This window comes from Pan troglodytes, chromosome 15, assembly GCF_028858775.2.
Source record: "Pan troglodytes isolate AG18354 chromosome 15, NHGRI_mPanTro3-v2.0_pri, whole genome shotgun sequence".
NCBI lineage: Eukaryota > Metazoa > Chordata > Mammalia > Primates > Hominidae > Pan > Pan troglodytes.
In genome coordinates, this window is record NC_072413.2 from 2,741,421 (window position 1) to 2,748,920 (window position 7,500).

Consider the following 7,500-nt stretch of genomic DNA (forward strand, 5'->3'; position numbering starts at 1 on the left):
TGACATAGGTAAACTTGTGACGGGGGTGTTCAGTGTGCAGATGATTTCGTCACCCGGGTAGTCAGTGCTGTGTCCAAGAGTATTCGTGTTTTGTTTTTTTCCTGAAGCTGTCTCTCCTTCCACCCCTCCTCCCTCAAGCAGGCTTCCGCGTCCCTGGTCCCCCTCGTTCTGCCCATGCAAGAACTCTCATCTGTAAGTTCCCACTTGTAGATGAGAACGCGCGGTATTCAGCCGATCTTTGCTTTCATCTTCGCTGGTGGCGGTGAAAGAGGCGTGACACTAAATCGACCCTTAGGACGCCGTTTATGTTTAAGTCGAGGAGCTTATCAGGGAAATAGGAGAAGTACGGACGCCACACGTGACCGAGAGAAAAGTCTGAAAATGCCCCTCGCATCCAAGCGGGGACCCGGCCTCGACCTCCCGAAATCATACACCGAGTGGGGAAGCCCAGCAAGGCCCGCCTGTCTAGATTTCTCTCGGCCTCTCTAAGCACCGAAGCACGCGCTTCTCACTTTCGTGGAAGGGGCAGGGCCCTACCCGGCACGGGGGTGTCTGACAGACTGACAGAGAAAGAGACAGACATAGAAAGACAGAGATGGACAGAGAGAGACAGTGAGAAACAGACAGAAAGAGAGAGAGACGGAGAGAAACAGACAGGGAGAGGGGGAGAGAGAGAGAGAGAAACGGACAGGGAGGGAGAGACAGAGAGAGACAGACAGACAGGCAGAGAAAGAGAGAGTAAGACAGAAGATAGGCACAGAGAGAGAGAGAGACCGACAGAGAGACACAGAAAAAGAAAGAGAGAGGCAGACAGACAGAGAAAGACATAGACAGACAGAGAGAGACAGAAACAGACAGAAAGAGAGAGAGAGAAACAGACAGGGAGGGAGAGAGAGAGAGACAGACGGGGAGAGAAAGAGAGTAAGACAGAAGACAGACACAGTGAGACAGGCAGAGAGGGAGAGAGAGAGACAAAGACAGAGACAGAGACAGACAGAAAGAAAGAGACAGACAGACAGACAGACAGGCAGACCGACAGAGAAAGAGACACAGAGAGAAAGACAGAGACGAACAGAGAGAAACAGACAGAGAGACGGTCCTAGCCCAGTAGCGATACAGTGCCTTTTCTTTCATTTTCTCTTTCTTTTCTTTTCTTGTTTTCTGTCTTGTATATCTGTACGTATGTATGTATGTATGTACGTACGTACGTACGTATGTATGTATTTATGTATTTATCTGGAGACCGGGTCTCACTCTGTCGCCCAGGCCGTAGTGCAGTGGTGCGATCTTGGGTCACTGCAACCTCCGCCTGCCAGGTTCAAGCAATTCTTCCGCCTCAGCCTCCCGAGTAGCTGGGATGACAGGTGCCGGCCCCACGGCACCTGACTCCATTTCGTGTTTTCAGTAGAGACGGGGTTTCACCACGTTGGCCGGGCTGGTCTCGAACTCCTGACCTCGGGATGACAGACGTGAGCCACTGCGTTCAGTGTACAGTGCCATTTCTTAGAAATCACTCCTCACGGGAACACACACTTAGAGGTGACGTGTAGAGATTTTATTTACTTAGTTAGTTCGTTCGTTCGTTAGTTAGTTATTATTTGCGCGGGGAGGTGGGGGGACGGAGTTTGGCTCTTGCTGCCCAGGCTACAGTGCAATGGCCTAGGGGACTCAAGGAGTCAACCTATGGCAGAGAGGACACGTCCTTCTGAGCGTAAGGGCCGCAGCGAAAGTTGGCAGGGCCCGCGCTTTTAAAGGCTGAAATCCCGGCGGCTCAGGTCGGTCGTTTCCAGCACTTTGGGAGGCCCAGGAAGGCGCATCATTTGAGGTCAAGAGTTCGATACCAGCGTGGCCAACGTGGAGAAACCCCCTCTCTACTAAAAATAAGAATATGAGCCGGCCATCCTGGTGCGTGCCTGTAATCCCAGCTACCGAAGAAGAATCACTGGAGCCCGGGAAGCAGAGGTTCCAGTGAGCCGAGAGAGCGCCACTGCACCGCAGCCTGGGTGACAGAGCGAGAGAGACTCAGTCCAAAAAAAAGAAAGAAAAGAAGAAGAAGAAGAAAAAAAAAGAACCGGCCCAAATACTGCATTGTCGCTGAACATTCTCCCAAAAGGCCAGAAACCCCCTGACTCAGGTCAAGGAGGTGGTGTTTGGTTGTACTTGTGTCTCTCTCTCTCTCTCTCTCTCTCTCTCTCTCTCTCTCTCGCTCTCGCTCTCGCTCTCTCTCTCGCTCTCGCTCTCTCTCTCGCTCTCGCTCTCGCTCTCTCGCTCTCTCTCCTCTCTCCCCCCTAACTTTTATTTGTCGTTCAAGCATACATGTGCAAGATTGTGACATAGGTAAACTTGGGACGGGGGTGTTCAGTGTGCAGATGATTTCATCACCCGGGTAGTCAGTGCTGTGTCCGACAGTATTCGTGTTTTGTTTTTTTCCTGAAGCTGTCTCTCCTTCCACCCCTCCTCCCTCAAGCAGGCTTCCGCGTCCCTGGTCCCCCTCGTTCTGCCCATGCAAGAACTCTCATCTGTAAGTTCCCACTTCTAGATGAGAACACGCGGTATGTAGCCGATCGTTGCTTTCATCTTCGGTGGTGGCGGTGAAAGAGGCATGACACTAAATCGACCCTTAGGACGCTCCCCTCCGTCCCCACCCCGCACCCCCTCCCCACACACACCCTCATTCCCGCACCCCCTCCTGAAACGCAAGAAAGGAAGAAAGAAATGAAAGTAAGCGGTGAGCCTGCAAGGCGGTGGAGGCGGGGGATCTCAGAGGGCGAGCAAGCGATGGCGGTCGGGGGATGTGTCCACTGAGGTATCAAAACTAGGGGACCCACTTTTCAGCCGCAACACACCCCCTAATCCTCAGCCGCAGGCAGCCTCTGGGTGGGGTTGCGCCTGTCAAAGCTTCCGAATGGAGAGAAGCCCAAGGCTACGGAAGGCATCAGCTCCAACTCCAGGAAGGGAATAGGGCTTTGTACATATGAATGGGGCTTTGAAAGGCGTTGCCGCGGCTTCGAAAGCGATGCGCTGTGCCTCGCCTCGCCCCGCCCCGCCCCGCCCAGAGCGAGACTCCGTCTGAAAATAAGTACACAAATAAATCATAAAATAATTTATCAATAAATAAGAAAGAAAGAAAGAAAAGAAAGAAAGGAAAGAAAGGAAAGAAAGAAAGAAAGACAGACAGACAGACAGACAGACAGACAGAAAGAAAGAAAGAAAGAAAGAAAGAAAGAAAGAAAGAAAGAAAGAATCAGTACAGCGACCGTGGTCGTGAATCATTCCCCGGAGTCCAGGCGCAGTGGCTCACGCCCGTCACGCCAGCACTTTGAGACGCCGGGCAGGAGGGTTGCAACGAAATGATGAGACCCCGTCTGTGGGAAAACATTTAAAAATGAAGGCCGGGCGCGGTGGCTCACGCCTGTCATCCCAGCAGTTCCGGAGGCCGGGGAGGGCGGATCACCTGAGGTCGGGAGTTCGAGACCAGCCCGATCGACATGGAGAAGCCCCGTCTCCACTAAAAATACAAAATCAGCCAGACGTGGCAGCGCACGCCCGCAATCCCGGCTACTCAGGAGGCCGATGCAGGAGAATCGCTTGAAACCGGGAGGCAGAGGTTGCGGCGAGCCAAGATCGCGCCACCGCACTGCAGTCTAGGCCACCAGAGCGAAACTCTGTCTCGGGCGGGGGAGGAAAAGAAAATTTAAAACGGTGTGGGCACAGTGGCGCGTGCCTGCGGTCCCAGGTTCTGTACTCTGGAGGCTGAGGCGGAAGGATCGCTCGAGTCCAGGAGCGTCCACGCTGCAGGGAGTGAGTTACGATGGCACCACTGCCGGGGTGACGGAGCGAGATGCCGTCTCTAAATCAGTCCATGAGATCACTGGAAGGCGCTCTCTGTGTCTCACTTTCCAAGAGGGTCTCTTTAGGCCAAGCAGGCATGGTACCTCACGCCAGTCATCCCAGCACTTTGGGAGGCTGAGGCGGGAGGAAAGAAGGAAGGGAGGAAGGGAGGAAAGAAGAAAAGAAGAAAGGCAGGAAGGCAGGAAGGCAGGAAGGCAGGAAAGAAAGAGGGGAAGAGAGAGAGAGAGAAAGAAAGAAAGAAAGAAAGAAAGAAAGAAAGAAAGAAAGAAAGAAGAAAAGAAAAGAGAAGAAAAAAGAAGAAAAGAGAAGGGAAGAAAAGAAAAGCAAACGGGGAGGGGGCATATCTCCTTGACCGGTGACCGCCCAGGATACAGTGGGTCACGGCCGACCGAAGCCTCGACCTGTGGGGCCTCAAGTGATCCTCTCCTCATCTCAGCCTCCCGAGTAGCTGCGACTACAGGCGGCCATCACCGCGCACAACTCATCTTATAATCACATCATGATTGTATCGAGACGGGGTCTCGCTCCGTCATCCAGGCTGGATCGCCACGGCACGATCTCAGCTCATCGCAACCTCGGCCTCCCCGGTTGGAACAACTCGCCCGCCCCAGTCTCCCGAGCGGTCGTGATTCCAAGCCCACGCCACCAGGCCCGGCTAATCGTTCTATTTTTTCAGAGAGACGGGGTTTCGCCACGTCGGCCAGCCTGGTCTCGAACTCCCGGCCCCAAGCGATCCACCGGCCTCGGCCTCCCAAAGTGCCGGAATGACAGGCGTGAGCTAGCGTGCCCGGCCCAGATCATCTTTTTCATCCATTGTAGAGAAGGGGTTTCGTCAGCCAACGGGTGGAAGGTGGGGTGGGTTTTACTCAGCCTGCGTACTGTGAAAAGGTTAAGTGAGTGTGCTTTGTGAACTAGATATGGAAATGTGTGTGTGTGTGTGTGTGTGTGTGCGTGCGTGTGTGCATGCGTGCGTGCGCGCGCGCGCGCGTGTGAGAGAGAGAGAGAGAGAGAGAGAGAGAGAGAGAGAGAGAGAGAGAGAGGAGAGACACCAATCCCACCACGAGGACCCGGAAATAGTGTTTGATCTGTGTCCCTGCCTAGTCACCTGTCTTGTGTGTAGACGACTGAGGATTCCACAAATGAAGGTCAGCAGTATCTATTGAGCTGTTTCTCCCTCTCACGCGTCTCATCTGTGTGCTGGAGAAAGGGAAGAGAAGAGGTTCCGATGGGAAGTTGTCTTCGCGCCTGAGGCAGCTGAAGGCAGACCGAAGGGAAGGAGGGCATCCTACGTGACATTTCCATACCCACGCACCCTTTACAATGCTGGGGCCGCCAGTCCACCCCGTACGTCAGCCCACCCCCAAGAACAGCACGGTCCGGGGTGGTCCAGTCTCATCCCAACCGGCCCACCCGGGGCATGCGGTGGAAGTCTTCGCCGGAGGATCCGAGGGCAGCGTCAACGCGGTTCCCCTGGGGTCGCCCGGCAAAGGCCAGCCGGGGGAGGGTAGCGGGACGTGACGGGGGGGACGGGGGTGTGGTCGCATCCGCCTCAGAGCTCCCTGGAAGGTGGCAGGTAGCCGGTGGGGCACGCCGAGCCAGAGACGTCCGGCAGGATATAGATGCGGAAGGCGTGTCAGTCCTCTCCCTATACCTCTCCTGTGGAAAATGCCAGGGCGGCGGTGGGAGCCTCGGCTGGGGGAGAAGCGGGGACAAGGGGGAGAGGGAAGGAGGCCCTCGGGAGGTTTCGGCACCGAAAACCCACTCAGCCAAGCTCCCTCCGTGTTTCCGCGTCCAAGGTACACCCCGGGAGACGGCAAGAGAAACGTTCACACCGTGCTTTCCGTCTTCGTGTTTATCTCTTTCATCTTTTCCATTTTACGAGAGATGCTCATTTCAACAAGCAGACGGCGGATGTGACGGGAGAAGTGTCAAGGCCAGGAGTTTGAGACCAGCGTGAGCAACAGAGCAACACAAGTAGGAGAGCCCAGCTGAAAGAAATGAAAGAGGAGGAGGAGGAGGAGGAGGAGGAGGAGGAGGAGGACGACGACGACGACGACAAGGGGGGTTGGGGGGGGGGAAGGAGAAGGAAAGAAAAGAAAAGAAAAAAAGAAAAAGAAAAGCAACCACCACCAAGAAAGTTAAGATCCTCCAACGGTCGGAAGTTGAAGACCAGCCTAACCAAGATGGAGAAACCCCATCTGTACTAGGAATAGAAAAATTAGCCAGGCACGATGGCTCATCGCTGTCATCGCAGCTACTCGGGAAGGCTGAGGCAGGAGAATCCCTTGAACCTGGGAGGCGGAGGGTGCGGTGAGCCGAGATCCGCCATCGTCCTCCACCCTGGGCGACAAGAGTGAAACTCCGTCTAAAGAGAAAAAAAAAAAAGAAAGAACGAAAAGGCGGATCGGTGAGATGCGTGTGAACATTTTATCTGTTCGCAGTCCCCGTATTAAAAACGGAAAGAACCGACCCATGACAAACATGACCAGAGCGTACCGTGCCCACGCGTGTCATCACAGCACTCCGGGAGGCCGATGCGGGAGGATCTCTGGAGCCTAAAAGTTGGAGATCACCCCGACACGTGAGATGACGCCTACAATCATCATAATCATAGAAGTTTAAAAAGAGATCACGTGTGCCCAGAGCATGGACAACAAAGCGAGAGCACATCCGTACTAAAAAGAAGACGATTGATAGGTAGGCAGGCAGGCAGGCAGGCAGGCAGGCAGGCAGGCAGGCAAACGTAGAAGGAGCCAGGCGCAGCGTCTCACGCCTGTAATAGCAGCAGTGTGGGCGGCCGAGGCAGGCAGGCGGATTGCTTGAGGACAGGAGTTCGAGACCAGCGTGGGCAACATGATAGAATCCCGAAACCCATCTCACTCACATACATACATACATACGTACATACATACGTACATACATACATACCCACACATACATACCTACCTACGGAAAACAGGAGAAGCAACATAGAAGTCAGCCGGTGTGGTGGTGCGTGCCTGTGGTCTCAGGTAATGGGGATGGGAGGGATCAGAGGCAGGACGACCGTTTGGTCGGTCCAAAGCATTGAGGTTGGGGTGATCCTGGGCGGCAGAGACAGAGGAAGACCCTGCCAGTAAGGGAGGGAGGGAGGGAGGGAGGGAGGGAGGGAGGGAGGGAGGGAGGGAAGGAAGGAAGGAAGGAAGGAAGGAAGGAAGGAAGGAAGGAAATAAACAAGCAAGCAGGCAAGCAAACGAGGAACATGACAGTGGCACAGAATAACCCATGAGAATAAACAAGCAAATAACAGGGTATGAATGAAGCTAAAAGGCAATTAAGATCGCAATCCATTGTTTTCTCTGCACCCCACCGCACCCCACCCCACCCCACCCCACCGCAGCCCACGTAAGCTGGAGTGGAAGTGCGCGATCACAGCCCACGTTAGCCTCTCCCTCCCGGGCTTAAGAGATCCCTGTAGTCCCAGCTACGTGGGAGGCTGAGGTCACCAGAGCCCAGAGTCAGAAGACCAGGCGGGCCGGCCCCAAAAGAAAAGAAAATAAATACACGAAAATTATGAATAAATAATAAATGAAGGAAGGAAGGGAGGAAGGATATACATACACGTGTAGGTAAATGAAATGGGGTTTTAATACATACTCATCCATTAAA